At 47.1% G+C, this 27,500-nt stretch overlaps 1 pseudogene; it reads right to left on the bottom strand.

Moving 5' to 3' along the window:
• The window catches only part of LOC124021629, a 44,902-nt pseudogene that overhangs the window by 8,945 nt on the left and 8,457 nt on the right, over positions 1-27,500 (bottom strand).

Genomic DNA, 27,500 nt, shown 5'->3' with positions numbered 1-27,500 from the left:
CCCAGTACCTACCCTCCACCTGTCCCTTCCCCCGTATCTACCCTCCACCAGTCCCTTCCCCCGTAGTCCACTCCCTTCCCCTGTACCTACCCCTCCACCAGTCCCTTCCCCCAGTACCTAGACCTGTCCCTTCCCCCGTACCTACCCTCCACCAGTCTCTTCCCCCTGTACCTACCTCCACCAGTCCCTTCCCCCATACCTACCCTCCACCAGTCTCTTCCCCCTGTACCTACCCTCCACCAGTCTCTTCCCCTGTACCTACCCTCCACCAGTCTCTTCCCCCCATACCTACCCTCCACCAGTCTCTTCCCCCTGTATCTACCCTCCACCAGTCACCTACCCTCCACCAGTCTCTTCCCCCAGTACCTACCCTCCAGTCCCTTTTCCCCCGTCCCCCCCACCTGTCCTTTTCCCCCAGTACTGTCCCTTCCCCAGTACCTACCCTCCAGTAGTCCCTTCCCCCCACTACCCCCTCCACCAGTCCCTTCCCCCCGTACCTACCCTCCACCAGTCCCCCTTACCTACCCTCCACCAGTCCCTTCCCCTGTACCTACCCTCCACCAGTCCCTTCCCCCCATACCTACCCTCCACCAGTCTCCCCCTGTACCTACCCTCCACCAGTCTCTTCCCCCCCCATACCTACCCTCCACCACACTCTTCCCCCTCCAGTAGTCCCTTCCCCCATACCTACCCTCCACCAGTCTCTTCCCCCCAGTACCTACCCTCCACCTGTCCTTTTCCCCGTCCCTACCCTCCACCAGTCCCTCCCCCCCCGTACCTACTCCACCAGTCCCTTCCCCCGTCCACCAGTCCCTTCCCCCTGTACCTACCCTCCACCAGTCCCTAACTATATATATATATATATATATAACTACCCTCCACCAGTCCAGTAGTCCCTTCCCCCGTACCTACCCCCAGTACTCCTCCGTACCCCCTCCAGTAGTCACTCCCCCGTACCTACCCCCTCCACCAGTCCCTTCCCCCCTGTACCTACCCTCCACCAGTCTCTTCCCCCTGTACCTACCCTCCACCAGTCCCTTCCCCCCATACCTACCCTCCACCAGTCTCTTCCCCCGTACCTACCCTCCAGTAGTCACTCCCCCAGTACCTACCCTCCAGTAGTCACTCCCCCAGTACCTACCCTCCAGTAGTCACTCCCCCATACCTACCCTCCAGTAGTCACTCCCCCCATACCTACCCTCCACCAGTCCCTTCCCCCTGTACCTACCTCCACCAGTCCCTTCCCCCTGTACCTCCACCAGTCCCCCCCCCCAGTACCCCCCCTCCACCAGTCCCTTCCCCCTTACCTACCTCCACCAGTCCCTTCCCCTGTACCTACCCTCCACCAGTCCCTTCCCCCCAGTACCTACCCTCCACCAGTCCCTTCCCCCGTACCTACCCTCCACCAGTCCCTTCCCCTGTACCTACCCTCCACCAGTCCCTTCCCCCTGTACCTACCCTCCACCAGTCCCTTCCCCCGTACCTACCCTCCACCAGTCCCTTCCCCCTGTACCTACCCTCCACCAGTCCCTTCCCCCAGTACCTACCCCCTGTCCCTTCCCCCCGTACCTACCCTCCACCAGTCTCTTCCCCTGTACCTACCCTCCACCAGTCCCTTCCCCTGTACCTACCCTCCACCAGTCCCCCATACCTACCCTCCACCAGTCCCTTCCCCCGTACCTACCCTCCAGTAGTCACTCCCTCCGTTCCTACCCTCCAGTAGTCACTCCCCCCCATACCTACCCTCCACCAGTCCCTTCCCCTGTACCTCCACCAGTCTCTTCCCCCTGTACCTACCCTCCACCAGTCCCTTCCCCCCATACCTACCCTCCACCAGTCTCTTCCCCCGTACCTACCCTCCAGTAGTCACTCCCCCCGTACCCTCCAGTAGTCACTCCCCCAGTACCTACCCTCCAGTAGTCACTCCCCCCGCATACCTACCCTCCACCAGTCCCTTCCCCTGTACCTACCCTCCACCAGTCTCTTCCCCTGTACCTACCCTCCACCAGTCCCCCCGTACCTACCCTCCACCAGTCCCTTCCCCCGTACCTACCCTCCACCAGTCCCTTCCCCCTGTCCCTACCTCCACCCCTTCCCCAGTACCTACCCTCCACCAGTCCCTTCCCCCGTACCTACCCTCCACCAGTCCCTTCCCCCTGTACCTACCCTCCACCAGTCCCTTCCCCCAGTACCTACCCTCCACCTGTCCCTTCCCCCCCGTACCTACCCTCCACCAGTCTCTTCCCCCTGTACCTACCCTCCACCAGTCCCTTCCCCCTGTACCTACCCTCCACCAGTCCCCCATACCTACCCTCCACCAGTCTCTTCCCCCTGTACCTACCCTCCACCAGTCTCTTCCCCCTGTACCTACCCTCCACCAGTCTCTTCCCCCTGTACCTACCCCTCCACCAGTCCCCCATACCTACCCTCCCCAGTACCTACCCTCCACCAGTCCCTTCCCCCGTACCTACCCTCCACCAGTCCCTTCCAGTCCCCCAGTCCCCTTACCTACCCTCCACCAGTCCCCCTTACCTACCCTCCACCAGTCCCTTCCCCCTGTACCTACCCTCCACCAGTCCCTTCCCCCATACCTACCCTCCACCAGTCTCTTCCCCCTGTACCTACCCTCCACCAGTCTCTTCCCCCTGTACCTACCCTCCACCAGTCCCTTCCCCCTGTACCTACCCTCCACCAGTCCCCCATACCTACCCTCCACCAGTCTCTTCCCCCTGTACCTACCCTCCACCAGTCTCTTCCCCCTGTACCTACCCTCCACCAGTCTCTTCCCCCTGTACCTACCCTCCACCAGTCCCCCATACCTACCCTCCACCAGTCCCTTCCCCAGTACCTACCCTCCACCAGTCCCTTCCCCCGTACCTACCCTCCACCAGTCCCTTCCCCCGTACCTACCCTCCACCAGTCCCCTTACCTACCCTCCACCAGTCCCTTCCCCCTGTACCTACCCTCCACCAGTCCCTTCCCCCATACCTACCCTCCACCAGTCTCTTCCCCCTGTACCTACCCTCCACCAGTCCCTTCCCCCCATACCTACCCTCCACCAGTCTCTTCCCCCTGTACCTACCCTCCACCAGTCTCTTCCCCCTGTACCTACCCTCCACCAGTCTCTTCCCCCATACCTACCCTCCACCAGTCTCTTCCCCCTGTACCTACCCTCCACCAGTCCCTTCCCCCATACCTACCCTCCACCAGTCTCTTCCCCCCAGTACCTACCCTCCACCTGTCCCTTTTTCCCCGTACCTACCCTCCACCAGTCCCTTCCCCCGTACCTACCCTCCACCAGTCTCTTCCCCCTGTACCTACCCTCCACCAGTCCCCCATACCTACCCTCCCCCAGTACCTACCCTCCACCAGTCCCTTCCCCCTGTACCTACCCTCCACCAGTCCCTTCCCCCCCATACCTACCCTCCACCAGTCTCTTCCCCCTGTACCTACCCTCCACCAGTCCCTTCCCCCATACCTACCCTCCACCAGTCTCTTCCCCCTGTACCTACCCTCCACCAGTCTCTTCCCCCTGTACCTACCCTCCACCAGTCTCTTCCCCCATACCTACCCTCCACCAGTCTCTTCCCCCTGTACCTACCCTCCACCAGTCCCTTCCCCCATACCTACCCTCCACCAGTCTCTTCCCCCCAGTACCTACCCTCCACCTGTCCCTTTTCCCCATCTACCCTCCACCTGTCCCTTTTCCCCCACCTACCCTCCACCAGTCCCTTCCCCCAGTACCTACCCTCCACCAGTCCCTTCCCCCATACCTACCCTCCACCAGTCCCTTCCCCCCCGTACCTACCCTCCACCAGTCCCCTTACCTACCCTCCACCAGTCCCTTCCCCCTGTACCTACCCTCCACCAGTCCCTTCCCCCCATACCTACCCTCCACCAGTCTCTTCCCCCTGTACCTACCCTCCACCAGTCCCTTCCCCCATACCTACCCTCCACCAGTCTCTTCCCCCTGTACCTACCCTCCACCAGTCTCTTCCCCTGTACCTACCCTCCACCAGTCTCTTCCCCCTGTACCTACCCTCCACCAGTCTCTTCCCCCATACCTACCCTCCACCAGTCTCTTCCCCCTGTACCTACCCTCCACCAGTCCCTTCCCCCATACCTACCCTCCACCAGTCTCTTCCCCCAGTACCTACCCTCCACCTGTCCCTTTTCCCCCGTACCTACCCTCCACCAGTCCCTTCCCCCCGTACCTACCCTCCACCAGTCCCTTCCCCCAGTACCTACCCTCCACCAGTCCCTTCCCCCCGTACCTACCCTCCACCAGTCCCTTCCCCCTGTACCTACCCCCTCCACCAGTCCCCCGTAACTATATATATATATATATAACTACCCTCCACCAGTCCCTTCCCCCGTACCTACCCTCCACCAGTCCCTTCCCCCGTACCTACCCTCCAGTAGTCACTTCCCCCGTACCTACCCCCCACCAGTCCCTTTCCCCCACCTACCCCCCACCAGTCCCTTCCCCCGTACCTACCCCCACCAGTCACTTCCCCCGTACCTACCCTCCACCAGTCTCTTCCCCCGTACCTACCCTCCAGTAGTCACTCCCCCGTACCTACCCTCCAGTAGTCACTCCCCCATACCTACCCTCCAGTAGTCACTCCCCCGTGCCTACCCTCCAGTAGTCACTCCCCCCGTACCTACCTTCCAGTAGTCACTCCCCCGTACCTACCCCCAGTAGTCACTCCCCCGTACCTACCCTCCACCAGTCCCCCACCTACCCTCCAGTAGTCACTCCCCCGTACCTACCCTCCAGTAGTCACTCCCCCATACCTACCCTCCACCAGTCCCCCGTACCTACCCTCCACCAGTCCCCCATACCTACCCTCCACCAGTCCCCCATATCCCTCCACCAGTCCCATCCCAAGTTCTCCTGGTAGAAACCTCTGATCCGCTGTTAGTCCCACGTACATACGGCTCTTTATGGTCTCAATGTGATCTGCGTGGGTGGCATCCGTACCTGTTAAAACACATTGCAGTTAACCACTAACAAACACACTGCAGTTAACCACTAACAAACACACTGCAGTTAACCACTAACAGACTGCAGTGAACCACTAACTAACACACTGCAGTTAACCACTAACAAACACACTGCAGTTAACCACTAACAAACACACTGCAGTTAACCACTAACACACTGCAGTTAACCACTAACAAACACACTGCAGTTAACCACTAACACACTGCAGTTAACCACTAACTAACACACTGCAGTTAACCACTAACACACTGCAGTTAACCACTAACACACTGCAGTTAACCACTAACAAACACACTGCAGTTAACCACTAACAAACACACTGCAGTTAACCACTAACAAACACACTGCAGTTAACCACTAACAAACACACTGCAGTTAACCACTAACACACTGCAGTTAACCACTAACAAACACACTGCAGTTAACCACTAACAAACACACTGCAGTTAACCACTAACAAACACACTGCAGTTAACCACTAACACACTGCAGTTAAACACTAACACACTGCAGTTAAACACTAACAAACACACTGCAGTTAACGACTGCAGTTAACGACACACTGCAGTTAACGACAACACACTGCAGTTAACGACTAACACACTGCAGTTAACGACTAACACACTGCAGTTGACCACTAACACACTGCAGTTGACCACTAACACACTGCAGTTAACCACTAACACACTGCAGTTAACCACTAACAAACACACTGCAGTTAAACACTAACAAACACACTGCAGTTAACGACTAACACACTGCAGTTAACCACTAACACACTGCAGTTAACCACTAACACACTGCAGTTAACCACTAACACACTGCAGTTAACCACTAACACACTGCAGTTAACCACTAACAAACACACTGCAGTTAACCACTAACACACTGCAGTTAACCACTAAGACACGGCAGTTAACCACTAACACACTACAGTTAACCACTAACACACTACAGTTAACCACTAACACACTACAGTTAACCACTAACACACTGCAGTTAACCACTAACAAACACACTGCAGTTAACCACTAACACACTGCAGTTAACCACTAAGACACGGCAGTTAACCACTAACACACTACAGTTAACCACTAACACACTACAGTTAACCACTAACACACTACAGTTAACCACTAACACACTACAGTTAACCACTAACACACTACAGTTAACCACTAACACACTGCAGTTAACCACTAACACACTGCAGTTAACCACTAACACACTGCAGTTAACCACTAACACACTACAGTTAACCACTAACACACTGCAGTTAACCTGATAGTCATCTGGATATTCAGGTGTGTGTGTGTGTGTGTGTGTGTGTGTAGTGTGTGTCTGTGTGTGTGTGTGTGAGTGTGTGTGTAGTGTGTGTAGTGTGTGTGTAGTGTGTGTAGTGTGTGTAGTGTGTGTAATGTGTGTAGTGTGTGTAGTGTGTGTAGTGTGTAGTGTGTGTGTAGTGTGTGTGTAGTGTGTGTGTAGTGTGTGTGTGTGTGTGTGTGTGTGTAGTGTGTGTGTGTGTAGTGTGTGTGTAGTGTGTGTAGTGTGTAGTGTGTGTGTGTGTGTGTGTGTGTGTGTGTGTGTGTGTGTGTGTGTGTGTGTGTGTGTGTGTGTGTGTGTGTGTGTGTAGTGTGTGTGTGTGTGTGTGTGTGTAGTGTGTGTCTGTGTGTGTGTGTGTGTGTGTGTGTGTGTGTGTGTGTGTGTGTGTGTGTGTGTGTGTGTGTGTGTGTGTGTGTGTGTGTGTGTGTGTGTGTGTAGTGTGTGTGTGTGTGTGTGTGTGTGTGTAGTGTGTGTCTGTGTGTGTGTGTGTGAGTGTGTGTGTGTGTGTGTGTGTGTGTGTGTAGTGTGTGTGTGTGTGTGTGTGTGTGTGTGTGTGTGTGTGTGTGTGTGTGTGTGTGTGTGTGTGTGTGTGTAATGTGTGTGTGTGTGTAGTGTGTGTAATGTGTGTAGTGTGTGTAATGTGTGTAGTGTTGTGTGTGTAGTGTGTGTGTGCAGTGTGTGTGTAGTGTGTAGTGTGTGTAGTGTGTGTGTGTAGTGTGTGTGTAGTGTGTGTAGTGTGTGTAGTGTGTGTAGTGTGTGTGTAGTGTGTGTAATGTGTGTGTGTAGTGTGTGTAATGTGTGTAGTGTACCAATGCCATGTTTCTCCATCAGTGATATGAGGTCTGCCTCCGTGAGGAGTTGAGGAGGAGAGGTCTGGCCATCCAGCATCTCTATCGCTGACGGCTGGAACTGGCTACCCTGCTCATACACTGGGATCACCTGCAACACACACACACACACACACACACACACACACACACACACACACACACACACACACACACACACACACACACACACACACACACACACACACACACACACAGTCAGATTAACAAACAAACATTATGTGGAGTCCCCCGGGGGTTCATAACGGGACCCTCGTGGTAAATGACACCCCCCTCGTGGTAAATGACCCTCCCACCTTAGTGCTCCAGCGGTCGTAGGGGTATGACCCCCCCCTCGTGGTAAATGACCTCCCACCTTAGTGCTCCAGCGGTCGTAGGGGTATGACCCCCCTCGTGGTAAATGACCCCCCACCTTAGTGCTCCAGCGGTCGTAGGGGTATGACCCCCCCCCCCTCGTGGTAAATGACCCCCCACCTTAGTGCTCCAGCGGTCGTGGGGTATGACCCCCCTCGTGGTAAATGACCCCCACCTTAGTGCTCCAGCGGTCGTAGTGGCATGACCCCCCTTCCCCCTCGTGGTAAATGACCCCCCACCTTAGTGCTCCAGCGGTCTTGGAGGTATGACCCCCCGTGGAAAATGCCCCCCCACCTTAGTGCTCCAGCGGTCGTAGGGGTATGACCCCCTCGTGGTAAATGACCCCCCACCTTAGTGCTCCAGCGGTCGTAGTGGTATGACCCCCCTCGTGGTAAATGACCCCCCACCTTAGTGCTCCAGCGGTCGTAGGGGTATGACCCCCCTCGTGGTAAATGACCCCCCACCTTAGTGCTCCAGCGGTCGTAGGGGTATGACCCCCCCCTCGTGGTAAATGACCCCCCACCTTAGTGCTCCAGCGGTCGTAGAGGTATGACCCCCCTCGTGGTAAATGACCCCCCACCTTAGTGCTCCAGCGGTCGTAGTGGTATGACCCCCCCTCGTGGTAAATGACCCCCCACCTTAGTGCTCCAGCGGTCGTAGGGGTATGACCCCCCTCGTGGTAAATGACCCCCCACCTTAGTGCTCCAGCGGTCGTAGGGGTATGACCCCCCTCGTGGTAAATGACCCCCCACCTTAGTGCTCCAGCGGTCATAGGGGTATGACCCCCCTCGTGGTAAATGACCCCCCCACCTTAGTGCTCCAGCGGTCGTAGGGGTATGACCCCCCCTCGTGGTAAATGACCTCCCACCTTAGTGCTCCAGCGGTCGTAGGGGTATGACCCCCTCGTGGTAAATGACCCCCCACCTTAGTGCTCCAGCGGTCGTAGGGGTATGACCCCCTCGTGGTAAATGACCCCCCACCTTAGTGCTCCAGCGGTCGTAGGGGTATGACCCCCTCGTGGTAAATGACCCCCCCACCTTAGTGCTCCAGCGGTCGTAGTGGCATGACCCCCTTCCCCCTCGTGGTAAATGACCCCCACCTTAGTGCTCCAGCGGTCTTGGAGGTATGACCCCCCTCGTGGAAAATGCCCCCCCACCTTAGTGCTCCAGCGGTCGTAGGGGTATGACCCCCTCGTGGTAAATGACCCCCCACCTTAGTGCTCCAGCGGTCGTAGTGGTATGACCCCCTCGTGGTAAATGACCCCCCACCTTAGTGCTCCAGCGGTCGTAGGGGTATGACCCCCCCTCGTGGTAAATGACCCCCCACCTTAGTGCTCCAGCGGTCGTAGGGGTATGACCCCCCCTCGTGGTAAATGACCCCCCACCTTAGTGCTCCAGCGGTCGTAGGGGTATGACCCCCCCTCGTGGTAAATGACCCCCCACCTTAGTGCTCCAGCGGTCGTAGAGGTATGACCCCCCCTCGTGGTAAATGACCCCCCACCTTAGTGCTCCAGCGGTCGTAGTGGTATGACCCCCCCCCCTCGTGGTAAATGACCCCCCCCACCTTAGTGCTCCAGCGGTCGTAGGGGTATGACCCCCCTCGTGGTAAATGACCCCCCACCTTAGTGCTCCAGCGGTCGTAGTGGTATGACCCCCCCTCGTGGTAAATGACCCCCCCACCTTAGTGCTCCAGCGGTCGTAGGGGTATGACCCCCTCGTGGTAAATGACCCCCCACCTTAGTGCTCCAGCGGTCGTAGTGGTATGACCCCCCTCGTGGTAAATGACCCCCCACCTTAGTGCTCCAGCGGTCGTAGGGGTATGACCCCCCCCCACCTTAGTGCTCCAGCGGTCGTAGGGGTATGACCCCCTCGTGGTAAATGACCCCCACCTTAGTGCTCCAGCGGTCGTAGGGGTATGACCCCCCTCGTGGTAAATGACCCCCACCTTAGTGCTCCAGCGGTCGTAGGGGTATGACCCCCCTCGTGGTAAATGACCCCCCACCTTAGTGCTCCAGCGGTCGTAGGGGTATGACCCCCCCTCGTGGTAAATGACCCCCCCTTAGTGCTCCAGTGGTCGTAGGGGTATGACCCCCGTGGTAAATGACCCCCCCACCTTAGTGCTCCAGCGGTCGTAGGGGTACACGTCCAGGTAGTTCCTCCTGATGATCATGAGGCCATTTGCGGAGAACCTCTCGTGAGCCATTTCCACCTCGACCACCGTTTCCTGCCCCACAGCATCAAGGGATACGCACGCCAGGAAGTGACGCACAATGAACTCATACACACGCTGCTCGTTGCCCTGGAGACAGAAAACACATTTCAGATCTCGCCACGAACCACCGTTTTACAGATCCGGATAGTCAACTCAGGAACCCGGTTGGTGTACTTGGTGTAGATACAGTTGAAGTCAGAACTTTACATACACTTAGGTTGGAGTCACTAGTATATTATATGTTATATTATATATTATATGTTATGTTATATTATATATATTATATAGACCTAGACCGTGTCCAGATGTCTCCATGTCCCTAGATACAGTTGAAGTCAGAAGTTTACATACACTTAGGTTGGAGTCACTAAAACTTGTTTTTCAACCACTCCACACATTTCTTGTTAACAAACTATAGTTTTGGCAAATCGGTTAGGACATCTACTTTGTGCATGACACAAGTCATTTTTCCAACAATTGTTTACAGACAGATTATTTCACTTATAATTCACTGTATCACAATTCCAGTGGGTCAGAAGTCTACATACACTAAGTTGACTTCATGAGCTACCCCAGTTCTGCACTCCATATTTCTCTGTGTACAAAAAACATTTTGGTTCATTCATCCCTGCTTCCTCTTCAGAGTCCGTTCCTCCGTTTATTGACCAAATATTTATTTTCCACCATAATTTGCAAATAAATTCATTAAAAATCCTACAATGTGATTTGTACCTATGATGAAAATTACAGGCCTCTCATCTTTTTAAGTGGGAGAACTTGCACAATTGGTGGCTGACTAAATACTTTCTTGCCCCACTGTGTATATATATATATATATATATATATATATATATATATATATATATATATATATATATATATATATATATACTGTAGTGTGTTGGTGTACTTGGTGTATATATATATATACCTGTAGTGTGTTGGTGTACTTGGTGTATATATATATATATATATACCTGTAGTGTGTTGGTGTACTTGGTGTATATATATATATATACCTGTAGTGTGTTGGTGTATATATATATACCTGTAGTATGTTGGTGTATATATATATATATACCTGTAGTGTGTTGGTGTACTTGGTGTATATATATATATACCTGTAGTGTGTTGGTGTACTTGGTGTATATATATATATATACACCTGTAGTGTGTTGGTGTACTTGGTGTATATATATATATACCTGTAGTGTGTTGGTGTGTATATATATATATACCTGTAGTGTGTTGGTGTACTTGGTGTATATATATATATACCTGTAGTGTGTTGGTGTACTTGGTGTATATATATATATACCTGTAGTGTGTTGGTGTACTTGGTGTATATATATATATACCTGTAGTGTGTTGGTGTACTTGGTGTATATATATATATATATATACCTGTAGTGTGTTGGTGTACTTGGTGTATATATATATATACCTGTAGTGTGTTGGTGTGTATATATATATATATATATATATATATATATATATATATATATATATATATACCTGTAGTGTGTTGGTGTACTTGGTGTATATATATATATATACCTGTAGTGTGTTGGTGTATATATATATATACACCTGTAGTGTGTTGGTGTACTTGGTGTATATATATATATATACCTGTAGTGTGTTGGTGTATATATATATATACACCTGTAGTGTGTTGGTGTACTTGGTGTATATATATATATACACCTGTAGTGTGTTGGTGTACTTGGTGTATATATATATATATATACCTGTAGTGTGTTGGTGTACTTGGTGTATATATATATATACCTGTAGTGTGTTGGTGTACTTGGTGTATATATATATATATATATACCTGTAGTGTGTTGGTGTACTTGATGGGGTGTATAGGGGGATGAGCCTGATCTGTCTTGGTGCCCTGCCGTGGGTTGGGTCCCCCTGGCTGCTCCATCACCCCCCTAGCGAAGGCCCCCCAGGAGGGGCTGTGTGTCTGATGCTCCACCAGGGGGCCCAGGGCCAGGTCCTTAGGAAACAGGTTGGTCTCTGTACGCGGGTAACTGATTAACCTAGACACACAGAGATGAAAATATTACCACACACCTCTACAACTGATGAGGGGGGCCTTCACAGGCATCCTGGGACGCCCAGGGTTCACTCTCCTAGTTCCCAAAAGCCTGGGGAACCTCTACAACTGATGAGAGGGGCCTTCACAGGCATCCTGGGACGCCCAGGTTTCACTCTCCTAGTTCCCAAAAGCCTGGGGAACGTGTTAACAGAAAGATGATTAAAAGCCTGGGGAACTTGTTAACAGAAAGATGATTAAAAGCCTGGCGAACTTGTTAACAGAAAGATGAATAAAAGCCTGGGGAACTGACCAATTGGCAGTAGCTTACCAGAGTACCAGCACTGAATGCCAGCTCTCCCATTCAAATGCACTGTCCTCCACTAACGTCCTCCACTAACGTCCTCCACTAGCGTCCTCCACTAGCGTCCTCCACTAACGTCCTCCACTAGCGTCCTCCACTAACGTCCTCCACTAGCGTCCTCCACTAATGTCCTCCACTAGCGTCCTCCACTAACGCCCTCCACTAACGTCCTCCACTAACGTCCTCCACTAACGTCCTCCACTAGCGTCCTCCACTAGCGTCCTCCACTAGCGTCCTCCACTAGCGTCCTCCACTAACGCCCTCCACCAGCGTCCTCCACTAGCGTCCTCCACTAGCGTCCTCCACTAACGCCTCCACTAACGTCCTCCACTAACGCCCTCCACTAGCGTCCTCCACTAACGCCCTCCACTAGCGTCCTCCACTAACGTCCTCCACTAACGCCTCCACTAACGTCCTCCACTAACGTCCTCCACTAACGTCCTCCACTAGCGTCCTCCACTAACGTCCTCCACTAACGTCCTCCAGACCTGCTCTACTAATGTCCTCCACTAACGTACTAGCGTCCTCCACTAGCGTCCTCCACTAGCGTCCTCCACTAGCGTCCTCCACTAGCGTCCTCCACTAACGTCCTCCACTAGCGTCCTCCACTAGCGTCCTCCACTAGCGTCCTCCACTAGCGTCCTCCACTAATGTCCTCCACTAGCGTCCTCCACTAGCGTCCTCCACTAGCGTCCTCCACTAGCGTCCTCCACTAGCGTCCTCCACTAGCGTCCTCCACTAGCATCCTCCACTAACGCGTCCTCCACTAGCGTCCTCCACTAGCGTCCTCCACTAGCGTCCTCCACTAACGCCCTCCACTAGCGTCCTCCACTAACGCCCTCCACTAGCGTCCTCCACTAACGCCCTCCACTAACGCCCTCCACTAACGTCCTCCACTAACGTCCTCCACTAGCGTCCTCCACTAGCGTCCTCCACTAATGTCCTCCACTAGCGTCCTCCACTAGCGTCCTCCACTAACGTCCTCCAGACCTGCGACACTAACGTCCTCCACTAACGTCCTCCACTAACGCCCTCCACTAGCGTCCTCCACTAACGTCCTCCACTAGCGTCCTCCACTAGCGTCCTCCACTAACGCCCTCCACTAACGCCCTCCACTAACGCCCTCCACTAACGCCCTCCACTAACGCCCTCCACTAGCGTCCTCCACTAACGTCCTCCACTAACGTCCTCCACTAACGTCCTTCCACTAGCGTCCTCCACTAACGCCCTCCACTAGCGTCCTCCACTAGCGTCCTCCACTAACGTCCTCCACTAGCGTCCTCCACTGAGGTCCTCCACTAGCGTCCTCCACTGAGGTCCTCCACTGAGGTCCTCCACTGAGGTCCTCCACTGAGGTCCTCCACTAGCGTCCTCCACTAGCGTCCTCCACTAGCGTCCTCCACTAACGTCTAGGGTCTAAGGTTTAGGGAGTAGGGACTAAGGTTTAGGGTCTAGGGTCTAGGGTATAGGGTCTAAGGTTTAGGGAGTAGGGACTAAGGTTTAGGGTCTAGGGTTTAGGGAGTAGGGTCTAGGGTTTAGGGAGTAGGGTCTAAGGTTTAGGGAGTAGGGACTAAGGTTAAGGGTCTAGGGTTTAGGGAGTAGGGTCTAGGGTATAGGGTCTAAGGTTTAGGGAGTAGGGACACGATTTAGGGTCTAAGGTTTAGGGAGTAGGGTCTAGGGTTGAGGGACTAGGGTTTAGGGTTTAGGGAGTAGGGTCTAGGGTTGAGGGACTAGGGTTTAGGGTCTAAGGTTTAGGGAGTAGGGTTTAGGGACTAGGGAAAACCCTTACCCCTGTGTGTATAGTTTCTCAGCGATCTTCATGGTCTCTTTGGCGCCGATTCTCAACTTCCTGGAAACCAGCTTCTCCATTTCCTATTGGACCAGACAACAACACAGGCAGACCATTGGTCAATAGACAGAAAGTGAGTGTGTGTCAGTGTGTGTGTATATATATGGCTAGTGTCCTCACCACTGTGTCCAGGGGCAGAGGCCTCCACTTGCTTTTGGGTTTACTGGTTACCGAGGTGACGGTTGCTATGGGATCCTAGGAATTCAGGTCATTACATCATCATCACCGTAAACAGTTAAGATTAGTATTTAATAAGAGTCAGTAACATAATCAAAAATCCCCATCAGAAACCTGTCGACTTCAGCCGACACATGGGCTGTTGTGAGGGAGCGTGTAACTGGCATTCTGACTGTAGGAATGTCCCCCAGAGCTGTTTAATGTTCATTTCTCTACCACAAGCCGCCTCTAAACGTCGTTTTACAGAGTTTGGTCATGTTCATTTCTCTACCACAAGCCGCTTCTAAATGTTGTTTTAGAGAGTTTGGTATTACGTCCAACCGGCTGCACAACAGCAAAATCTGTGGCATTGTGTCGAGTGGCCTTTTATCGTCCCCCAGCACAAGGTGGGGGACCATCCGGTCCTTCTGTAGCTCAGTTGGTAGAGCATGGCGCTTGTAACGCCAGGGTAGTGGGTTCGATTCCCGGGACCACCCATACGTAGAATGTATGCACACATGACTGTAAGTCGCTTTGGATAAAAGTGTCTGCTAAATGGCATATATAGTATATATAATATAGTATAGTACAAGGTGCACCTGTGTAATGACCATGCTGTTTAATCAGCTTCTTGATACAACACAAATAAGCGTTCTGTGGGGATGGAACATTTCTGGGATCTTTTATTTCAGCTCATGAAACCAAACAAGTTGTGTTTATATCGTTGTATAAAATAGACGAGCTGCTAAAACTCTGCTTAGACTCCTAAGAATGAAGTACTAACCCTCCTCATCACAGACAGACAGACATACAGACAGACCCCCTCATCACAGACAGACCCTCCTCATCACAGACAGACCCCCTCATCACAGACAGACCCTCCTCATCACAGACAGACCCCCTCATCACAGACAGACAGACATACCCCCTCATCACAGACAGACCCTCCTCATCACAGACAGACCCCCTCATCACAGACAGACCCCCTCATCACAGACAGACCCCCTCATCACAGACAGACCCCCTCATCACAGACAGACCCTCCTCATCACAGACATACCCCCTCATCACAGACAGACCCCCTCATCACAGACAGACCCTCCTCATCACAGACAGACCCCCTCATCACAGACAGACAGACATACCCCCCTCATTACAGACAGACCCTCCTCATCACAGACAGACCCTCCTCATCACAGACAGACCCCCTCATCACAGACAGACCCCCTCATCACAGACAGACCCTCCTCATCACAGACAGACCCTCCTCATCACAGACAGACCCCCCTCATCACAGACAGACCCTCCTCATCACAGACAGACCCCCTCATCAAAGACAGACCCTCCTCATCACAGACATACCCCCCTCATCACAGACAGACCCTCCTCATCAGACAGACCCCCTCATCACAGACAGACCCCTCCTACCTCCATACAGACAGACAGACCCCCTCATCACAGAGAGACCCCCTCATCACAGACAGACCCTCCTCATCACAGACATACCCTCCTCATCAGACAGACAGACCCCCTCATCACAGACAGACCCTCCTCATCACAGACAGAATCCCCTCATCACAGACAGACCCTCCTCATCACAGACAAAATCCCCTCATTACAGACAGACCCTCCTCATCACAGACAGACCCTCCTCATCACAGACAGACACCCCTCATCACAGACAGACACCCCTCATCACAGACAGACCCCTCCTACCTCCAGACAGACAGACAGACATACAGACACCCCTCCTACCTCCATACAGACAGACAGACATACAGACACCCCTCCTACCTCCATACAGATCTGGTAGATCACTAGACAGACAGACACCCCTCCTACCTCCAGACAGACAGACCCCCCTCCTACCTCCATACAGACAGACAGACAGACAACCCTCCTACCTCCAGACAGATCTGGTAGATCACTAGACATGCTGTGTGGTTGAACAGTCTGTTCCTCTTCCAGCTGAACTCTACTGATTCCTCCTCTACCTCATGGAGGACTGACACACACACACACACACACACACACACACACCACACACACACATACACACACACAAACCACAATTATTACTGCAATTGTTTTGAAATAAAAAAAAGTGTGGTGGTGTGTGGTGTGGTGTGGTGTGTGTGTGTGTGGTGTGTGTGTGTGTGTGTGTGTGTGTGTGTGTGTGTGTGTGTGTGTGTGTGTGTGTGTGTGTGTGTGTACCTCTGATCTTGTAGAATGTCTCCGGTATAAACGCCTGGATGGATTTGAAACGTTCCACAACGAATCCCAGCGTAGGGAACTGACAACTGCCATACGAGATCAGCTGATTGGCTAACGAGGCGGGGAAGGTCTTCTGGAGGCGGAGTGTCTGGAACCTCGTAAACGATGCACCTGGAGAGGAGAGGAAGAGGGAGAGGAGAGATGGAGAGGAGAGATGAAGAGGAGAGATGAAGAGGAGAGGAGAGGAGAGGAGAGGAGAGGAGAGGAGAGGAGAGGAGAGGAGAGGAGAGGAGAGGAGAGGAGAGGAGAGGAGAGGAGAGGAGAGGAGAGGAGAGGAGAGGAGAGGAGAGGAGAGGAGAGGAGAGGAGAGGAGAGGAGAGGAGAGGAGAGGACCAGCCTTGTGTTATCAGTTTAATGAAGGAAAGGTGAAAGTTCACAACTCAAGAGTTGTCGACTTCCTCTCCTCGTGAGCCTAGCAACCTGTGAACTGACTGTTTAATCAGTATATAGCTGTGTGAACTGACTGTTTAATCAGTATATAGCTGTGTGAACTGACTGTTTAATCAGTATATAGCTGTGTGAACTGACTGTTTAATCAGTATATAGCTGTGTGAACTGACTGTTTAATCAGTATATAGCTGTGTGTGAACTGACTGTTTAATCAGTATATAGCTGTGTGTGAACTGACTGTTTAATCAGTATATAGCTGTGTGAACTGACTGTTTAATCAGTATATAGCTGTGTGAACTGACTGTTTAATCAGTATATAGCTGTGTGTGAACTGACTGTTTAATCAGTATATAGCTGTGTGAACTGACTGTTTAATCAGTATATAGCTGTGTGAACTGACTGTTTAATCAGTATATAGCTGTGTGAACTGACTGTTTAATCAGTATATAGCTGTGTGAACTGACTGTTTAATCAGTATATAGCTGTGTGAACTGACTGTTTAATCAGTATATAGCTGTGTGAACTGACTGTTTAATCAGTATATAGCTGTGTGTGAACTGACTGTTTAATCAGTATATAGCTGTGTGTGAACTGACTGTTTAATCAGTATATAGCTGTGTGAACTGAGGTTTAATCAGTATATAGCTGTGTGAACTGACTGTTTAATCAGTATATAGCTGTGTGAACTGACTGTTTAATCAGTATATAGCTGTGTGTGAACTGACTGTTTAATCAGTATATAGCTGTGTGAACTGACTGTTTAATCAGTATATAGCTGTGTGAACTGACTGTTTAATCAGTATATAGCTGTGTCTGAACTGACTGTTTAATCAGTATATAGCTGTGTGAACTGACTGTTTAATCAATATATAGCTGTGTGTGAACTGACTGTTTAATCAGTATATAGCTGTGTGAACTGACTGTTTAATCAGTATATAGCTGTGTGAACTGACTGTTTAATCAGTATATAGCTGTGTGAACTGACTGTTTAATCAGTATATAGCTGTGTGAACTGACTGTTTAATCAGTATATAGCTGTGTGTGAACTGACTGTTTAATCAGTATATAGCTGTGTGTGAACTGACTGTTTAATCAGTATATAGCTGTGTGAACTGACTGTTTAATCAGTATATAGCTGTGTGTGAACTGACTGTTTAATCAGTATATAGCTGTGTGAACTGACTGTTTAATCAGTATATAGCTGTGTGAACTGACTGTTTAATCAGTATATAGCTGTGTGAACTGACTGTTTAATCAGTATATAGCTGTGTGAACTGACTGTTTAATCAGTATATAGCTGTGTGTGAACTGACTGTTTAATCAGTATATAGCTGTGTGAACTGACTGTTTAATCAGTATATAGCTGTGTGTGAACTGACTGTTTAATCAGTATATAGCTGTGTGAACTGACTGTTTAATCAGTATATAGCTGTGTGAACTGACTGTTTAATCAGTATATAGCTGTGTGAACTGACTGTTTAATCAGTATATAGCTGTGTGTGAACTGACTGTTTAATCAGTATATAGCTGTGTGTGAACTGACTGTTTAATCAGTATATAGCTGTGTGTGAACTGACTGTTTAATCAGTATATAGCTGTGTGAACTGACTGTTTAATCAGTATATAGCTGTGTGAACTGACTGTTTAATCAGTATATAGCTGTGTGTGAACTGACTGTTTAATCAGTATATAGCTGTGTGTGAACTGACTGTTTAATCAGTAATAGCTGTGTGTGAACTGACTGTTTAATCAGTATATAGCTGTGTGAACTGACTGTTTAATCAGTATATAGCTGTGTGTGAACTGACTGTTTAATCAGTATATAGCTGTGTGTGAACTGACTGTTTAATCAGTATATAGCTGTGTGTGAACTGACTGTTTAATCAGTATATAGCTGTGTGAACTGACTGTTTAATCAGTATATAGCTGTGTGTGAACTGACTGTTTAATCAGTATATAGCTGTGTGAACTGACTGTTTAATCAGTATATAGCTGTGTGAACTGACTGTTTAATCAGTATATAGCTGTGTGAACTGACTGTTTAATCAGTATATAGCTGTGTGAACTGACTGTTTAATCAGTATATAGCTGTGTGAACTGACTGTTTAATCAGTATATAGCTGTGTGTGAACTGACTGTTTAATCAGTATATAGCTGTGTGAACTGACTGTTTAATCAGTATATAGCTGTGTGTGAACTGACTGTTTAATCAGTATATAGCTGTGTGTGAACTGACTGTTTAATCAGTATATAGCTGTGTGTGAACTGACTGTTTAATCAGTATATAGCTGTGTGTGAACTGACTGTTTAATCAGTTTCTGTTATGTTAGCAACGTTTCTGTTAGCAACGTTTCTGTTAGCAACGTTTCTGTTAGCCACGTTTCTGTTAGCCACGTTTCTGTTAGCCACGTTTCTGTTAGCCACGTTTCTGTTTCTGTTAGCCACGTTTCTGTTAGCCACGTTTCTGTTAGGTTAGCCACGCTTCTGTTAGGTTAGCCACGCTTCTGTTAGGTTAGCCACGCTTCTGTTAGGTTAGCCACGCTTCTGTTAGCCACGTTTCTGTTTGGTTAGCCACGTTTCTGTTTGGTTAGCCACGTTTCTGTTAGGTTAGCCACGTTTCTGTTAGCCACGTTTCTGTTTGGTTAGCCACGTTTCTGTTAGCCACGTTTCTGTTTGGTTAGCAACGTTTCTGTTAGGTTTCTGTTTGGTTAGCCACGTTTCTGTTAGGTTAGCCACGTTTCTGTTAGGTTAGCCACGTTTCTGTTAGGTTAGCCACGTTTCTGTTAGCCACGTTTCTGTTTGGTTAGCCACGTTTCTGTTTGGTTAGCCACGTTTCTGTTTGGTTAGCCACGTTTCTGTTTGGTTAGCCACGTTTCTGTTTGGTTAGCCACGTTTCTGTTTGGTTAGCCACGTTTCTGTTAGCCACGTTTCTGTTAGCCACGTTTCTGTTTGGTTAGCCACGTTTCTGTTTGGTTAGCCACGTTTCTGTAGCAATAATGTGATTGCAGAGTTGCAAAATTGATGCAAATAACAAAAGACGTTATTCTGCCATGTATTTACATTACATTTACATTTAAGTCATTTAGCAGACGCTCTTATCCAGAGCCATAGACTACTGTGTAGTTCCCATTTAACTCTATCGGAGATAGCATTAGCATCATGTAGCCATAGACTACTGTGTAGTTCCCATTTAACTCTATCGGAGATAGCATTAGCATCATGTAGCCATAGACTACTGTGTAGTTCCCATTTAACTCTATCGGAGATAGCATTAGCATCATGTAGCCATAGACTACTGTGTAGTTCCCATTTAATTCTATCAGAGTTAGCATTAGCATCATGTAGCCATAGACTACTGTGTAGTTCCCATTTAACTCTATCGGAAGAAGGTTAGCATCATGTTGCTAACGGCTACAAGAAGTGTGCCTTCACCAGGTTGTCTAACTAACTAACTAACTAACTAACTAACTAACTAACTAACTAACTAACTAACTAACGCTAACTAACTAACACACACACACACACACACACACACACACACACACACACACACACACACACACACACACACCTGTTTCAGAAAGCTGAAATACCCATCATAGTGGAGGACATTAGTCATCACTGATCACTGATGAATTCTGTTCATGTATTATGATTCACTTGATTCCCTCCCAAGTTCCCTACATCTAGTTGATTCCCTACATCTAGTTGATTCCCTACATCTAGTTGATTCCCTACATCTAGTTGATTCCCTACATCTAGTTGATTCCCTACATCTAGTTGATTCCCTACATCTAGTTGATTCCCTACATCTAGTTGATTCCCTACATCTAGTTGATTCCCTACATCTAGTTGATTCCCTACATCTAGTTGATTCCCTACATCTAGTTGATTCCCTACATCTAGTTGATTCACATCTAGTTGATTCCCTACATCTAGTTGATTCCTACATCTAGTTGATTCCCTACATCTAGTTGATTCCCTACATCTAGTTGATTCCCTACATCTAGTTGATTCCCTCCCAAGTTCACTACATCTACATCTAGTTGATTCCTACATCTAGTTGATTCCCTACATCTAGTTGATTCCCTACATTAGTTGATTCCCTACATCTAGTTGATTCCCTACATCTAGTTGATTCCCTACATCTAGTTGATTCCCTCCCAAGTTCACTACATCTAGTTGATTCCCTACATCTAGTTGATTCCCTCATCTAGTTGATTCACATCTAGTTGATTCCCTACATCTAGTTGATTCCCTACATCTAGTTGATTCCCTACATCTAGTTGATTCCCTACATCTAGTTGATTCCCTACATCTAGTTGATTCCCTACATCTAGTTGATTCCCTACATCTAGTTGATTCCCTACATCTAGTTGATTCCCTACATCTAGTTGATTCCCTACATCTAGTTGATTCCTACATCTAGTTGATTCCCTACATCTAGTTGATTCCCTACATCTAGTTGATTCCCTACATCTAGTTGATTCCCTACATCTAGTTGATTCCCTACATCTAGTTGATTCCCTACATCTAGTTGATTCCCTACATCTAGTTGATTCCCTACATCTAGTTGATTCCCTACATCTAGTTGATTCACTACATCTAGTTGATTCCCTACATCTAGTTGATTCACTAGTTGATTCACTACATCTAGTTGATTCACTACATCTAGTTGATTCCCTACATCTAGTTGATTCCCTACATCTAGTTGATTCCCTCCCAAGTTCACTACATCTAGTTGATTCCCTACATCTAGTTGATTCACTACATCTAGTTGATTCCCTACATCTAGTTGATTCACTACATCTAGTTGATTCCTACATCTAGTTGATTCACTACATCTAGTTGATTCCTACATCTAGTTGATTCCCTACATCTAGTTGATTCCCTCCCAAGTTCACTACATCTAGTTGATTCACTACATCTAGTTGATTCCCTACATCTAGTTGATTCCCTACATCTAGTTGATTCCCTACATCTAGTTGATTCCTCCCTAGTTGATTCTACATCTAGTTGATTCCCTACATCTAGTTGATTCCCTACATCTAGTTGATTCCCTCCCAAGTTGATTCTACATCTAGTTGATTCCCTACATCTAGTTGATTCACTACATCTAGTTGATTCCCTACATCTAGTTGATTCCCTACATCTAGTTGATTCCCTACATCTAGTTGATTCCCTACATCTAGTTGATTCCTCTAGTTGATTCCCTCCCAAGTTCACTACATCTAGTTGATTCCTACATCTAGTTGATTCCCATACATCTAGTTGATTCCCTACATCTAGTTGATTCCCTACATCTAGTTGATTCCCTACATCTAGTTGATTCCCTACATCTAGTTGATTCCCTACATCTAGTTGATTCCCTACATCTAGTTGATTCCCTACATCTAGTTGATTCCCTACATCTAGTTGATTCCCTACATCTAGTTGATTCCCTACATCTAGTTGATTCCCTACATCTAGTTGATTCCCTACATCTAGTTGATTCCCTACATCTAGTTGATTCCCTACATCTAGTTGATTCCCTACATCTAGTTGATTCCCTACATCTAGTTGATTCCCTACATCTAGTTGATTCCCTACATCTAGTTGATTCCCTACATCTAGTTGATTCCCTACATCTAGTTGATTCCCTACATCTAGTTGATTCCCTACATCTAGTTGATTCCCTACATCTAGTTGATTCCCTACATCTAGTTGATTCCCTACATCTAGTTGATTCCCTACATCTAGTTGATTCCCTACATCTAGTTCCCTACATCTAGTTGATTCACTACATCTAGTTGATTCACTACATCTAGTTGATTCCCTACATCTAGTTGATTCACTACATCTAGTTGATTCCCTACATCTAGTTGATTCACTACATCTAGTTGATTCCCTACATCTAGTTGATTCCCTACATCTAGTTGATTCCCTCCCAAGTTCACTACATCTAGTTGATTCCCTACATCTAGTTGATTCACTACATCTAGTTGATTCCCTACATCTAGTTGATTCACTACATCTAGTTGATTCCCTACATCTAGTTGATTCACTACATCTAGTTGATTCCCTACATCTAGTTGATTCCCTACATCTAGTTGATTCCCTCCCAAGTTCACTACATCTAGTTGATTCACTACATCTAGTTGATTCACTACATCTAGTTGATTCCCTACATCTAGTTGATTCCCTACATCTAGTTGATTCCCTCCCAAGTTCACTACATCTAGTTGATTCCCTACATCTAGTTGATTCCCTACATCTAGTTGATTCCCTCCCAAGTTCACTACATCTAGTTGATTCACTACATCTAGTTGATTCACTACATCTAGTTGATTCCCTACATCTAGTTGATTCCCTACATCTAGTTGATTCACTACATCTAGTTGATTCACTACATCTAGTTGATTCCCTACATCTAGTTGATTCCCTACATCTAGTTGATTCCCTCCCAAGTTCACTACATCTAGTTGATTCCCTACATCTAGTTGATTCCCTACATCTAGTTGATTCCCTACATCTAGTTGATTCCCTACATCTAGTTGATTCCCTACATCTAGTTGATTCCCTAGTTGATTCCCTACATCTAGTTGATTCACTACATCTAGTTGATTCCCTACATCTAGTTGATTCCCTACATCTAGTTGATTCCTACATCTAGTTGATTCCTAGTTGATTCACATCTAGTTGATTCCCTACATCTAGTTGATTCCCTACATCTAGTTGATTCCCTACATCTAGTTGATTCCCTACATCTAGTTGATTCCCTACATCTAGTTGATTCCCTACATCTAGTTGATTCCCTACATCTAGTTGATTCCCTACATCTAGTTGATTCCCTACATCTAGTTGATTCACTACATCTAGTTGATTCACTACATCTAGTTGATTCCCTACATCTAGTTGATTCACTACATCTAGTTGATTCCCTACATCTAGTTGATTCACTACATCTAGTTGATTCCCTACATCTAGTTGATTCCCTACATCTAGTTGATTCCCTCCCAAGTTCACTACATCTAGTTGATTCACTACATCTAGTTGATTCCCTACATCTAGTTGATTCACTACATCTAGTTGATTCCCTACATCTAGTTGATTCACTACATCTAGTTGATTCCCTACATCTAGTTGATTCCCTACATCTAGTTGATTCCCTCCCAAGTTCACTACATCTAGTTGATTCACTACATCTAGTTGATTCACTACATCTAGTTGATTCCCTACATCTAGTTGATTCCCTACATCTAGTTGATTCCCTCCCAAGTTCACTACATCTAGTTGATTCCCTACATCTAGTTGATTCCTACATCTAGTTGATTCCTCCCAAGTTCACTACATCTAGTTGATTCACTACATCTAGTTGATTCACTACATCTAGTTGATTCCCTACATCTAGTTGATTCCCTACATCTAGTTGATTCACTACATCTAGTTGATTCACTACATCTAGTTGATTCCCTACATCTAGTTGATTCCCTACATCTAGTTGATTCCCTCCCAAGTTCACTACATCTAGTTGATTCCCTACATCTAGTTGATTCCCTACATCTAGTTGATTCCCTACATCTAGTTGATTCCCTACATCTAGTTGATTCCCTACATCTAGTTGATTCCCTACATCTAGTTGATTCCCTACATCTAGTTGATTCCCTACATCTAGTTGATTCCCATCTAGTTGATTCATCTAGTTGATTCCCTACATCTAGTTGATTCCCATCTACATCTAGTTGATTCCCTACATCTAGTTGATTCCCTATCTAGTTGATTCATCTAGTTGATTCCCTACATCTAGTTGATTCCCTACATCTAGTTGATTCCCTACATCTAGTTGATTCCCTACATCTAGTTGATTCCATCTACATCTAGTTGATTCCCTACATCTAGTTGATTCCCTACATCTAGTTGATTCCCTACATCTAGTTGATTCCTACATCTAGTTGATTCCCTACATCTAGTTGATTCCTACATCTAGTTGATTCCCTACATCTAGTTGATTCCCTAGTTGATTCCCTACATCTAGTTGATTCCCTACATCTAGTTGATTCCCTACATCTAGTTGATTCCCTACATCTAGTTGATTCCCTACATCTAGTTGATTCCCTACATCTAGTTGATTCCCTACATCTAGTTGATTCCCTACATCTAGTTGATTCCCTACATCTAGTTGATTCCCTACATCTAGTTGATTCCCTACATCTAGTTGATTCCCTACATCTAGTTGATTCCCTACATCTAGTTGATTCCCTACATCTAGTTGATTCCCTACATCTAGTTGATTCCCTACATCTAGTTGATTCCCTACATCTAGTTGATTCCCTACATCTAGTTGATTCCCTACATCTAGTTGATTCCCTACATCTAGTTGATTCCTACTAAGTTCAATACATCTAGTTGATTCCCTACATCTAGTTGATTCCCTACATCTAGTTGATTCCCTACATCTAGTTGATTCCCTACATCTAGTTGATTCCCTACATCTAGTTGATTCCCTACATCTAGTTGATTCCTCCCAAGTTCAATACATCTAGTTGATTCCCTACTAAGTTCAATACATCTAGTTGATTCCCTACTAAGTTCAATACATCTAGTTGATTCCCTACATCTAGTTGATTCCCTACTAAGTTCAATACATCTAGTTGATTCCCTACATCTAGTTGATTCCCTACTAGGTCAATACATCTAGTTGATTCCCTACATCTAGTTGATTCCCTACTAAGTTCAATACATCTAGTTGATTCCCTACTAACGTCAATACATCTAGTTGATTCCCTACTAACGTCAATACATCTAGTTGATTCCCTACTAAGTTCAATACATCTAGCTGATTCCCTACTAAGTTCAATACATCTAGTTGATTCCCTGTGTAGTGTGTAGTGTGTGTAGTGTGTAGTGTGTGTAGTGTATAGTGTGTGTAGTGTGTATAGTGTGTGTGTAGTGTATAGTATATAGTGTGTAGTGTGTGTAGTGTATAGTGTGTATTGTACAGTGTGTAATGTGTAGTGTGTAGTGTATAGTGTGTGTAGTGTATAGTGTGTGTAGTGTGTATAGTGTGTGTGTAGTGTATAGTATATAGTGTGTAGTGTGTAGTGTGTGTATGTATAGTGTGTGTAGTGTGTAGTATATAGTGTGTAGTGTATAGTGTGTGTAGTGCTTATAGTGTGTGTGTAGTGTATAGTATATAGTGTGTAGTGTGTGTAGTGTGTACAGTGTGTGTGTAGTGTATAGTATATAGTGTGTAGTGTATAGTGTGTGTAGTGTATAGTGTGTGTAGTGTATAGTGTGTGTAGTGTATAGTGTGTGTAGTGTGTGTAGTGTATAGTATATAGTGTGTAGTGTATAGTGTGTGTAGTGTATAGTGTGTATAGTGTATAGTGTGTGTAGTGTGTGTAGTGTGTGTAGTGTGTGTAGTGTATAGTATATAGTGTGTATAGTGTGTAGTGTGTATAGTGTGTGTAGTGTATAGTGTATAGTGTATAGTGTGTGTAGTGTGTGTAGTGTATAGTGTATAGTGTGTGTAGTGTGTGTAGTGTATAGTGTATAGTGTGTGTAGTGTGTGTAGTGTGTGTAGTGTATAGTGTGTGTAGTGTGTGTAGTGTGTAGTGTGTGTAGTGTATAGTATATAGTGTATAGTGTGTGTAGTGTATAGTGTATAGTGTGTGTAGTGTGTATAGTATATAGTGTATAGTGTGTGTAGTGTATAGTGTATAGTGTGTGTAGTGTGTGTAGTGTATAGTATATAGTGTATAGTGTGTGTAGAGTATAGTGTATAGTGTGTGTAGTGTGTGTAGTGTGTGTAGTGTGTAGTGTGTGTAGTGTGTATAGTGTGTATAGTGTGTGTAGTGTGTATAGTGTGTGTAGTGTGTGTGTAGTGTGTATAGTGTGTGTAGTGTGTGTGTAGTGTGTAGTGTGTAGTGTATAGTGTGTAGTGTGTATAGTGTGTGTAGTGTGTATAGTGTGTGTAGTGTGTGTGTAGTGTGTATAGTGTGTGTAGTGTGTGTGTAGTGTGTATATAGTGTGTAGTGTGTGTGTATAGTGTGTATAGTGTGTAGTGTGTATAGTGTATAGTGTGTGTAGTGTGTATAGTGTGTATAGTGTGTATAGTGTGTATAGTGTGTAGTGTGTAGTGTGTGTAGTGTGTAGTGTGTATAGTGTGTAGTATATAGTGTGTAGTGTGTAGTGTGTAGTGTGTATAGTGTGTAGTGTGTATAGTGTGTGTAGTGTGTGTAGTGTGTGTAGTGTGTAGTGTGTATAGTGTGTGTAGTGTGTGTAGTGTGTATAGTGTGTAGTGTGTGTAGTGTGTATAGTGTGTGTAGTGTGTGTGTGTGTATAGTGTGTGTAGTGTGTATAGTGTGTGTAGTGTATAGTGTGTGTAGTGTGTATAGTGTGTGTAGTGTGTATAGTGTGTGTAGTGTGTATAGTGTGTAGTGTGTATAGTAGTGTGTGTAGTGTGTGTAGTGTGTAGTGTGTATAGTGTGTATAGTGTGTGTAGTGTGTATAGTGTGTGTAGTGTGTATAGTGTGTGTAGTGTGTGTGTAGTGTGTGTATAGTGTGTAGTGTGTGTGTATAGTGTGTATAGTGTGTATAGTGTGTATAGTGTATAGTGTGTGTGTATAGTGTGTGTAGTGTGTGTAGTGTGTGTATAGTGTGTATAGTGTGTATAGTGTGTATAGTGTGTAGTGTGTAGT

This window comes from Oncorhynchus gorbuscha, unplaced genomic scaffold, assembly GCF_021184085.1.
Source record: "Oncorhynchus gorbuscha isolate QuinsamMale2020 ecotype Even-year unplaced genomic scaffold, OgorEven_v1.0 Un_scaffold_1152, whole genome shotgun sequence".
Taxonomy (NCBI): domain Eukaryota; kingdom Metazoa; phylum Chordata; class Actinopteri; order Salmoniformes; family Salmonidae; genus Oncorhynchus; species Oncorhynchus gorbuscha.
This window is presented reverse-complemented; position numbering and strand designations above follow the sequence as displayed.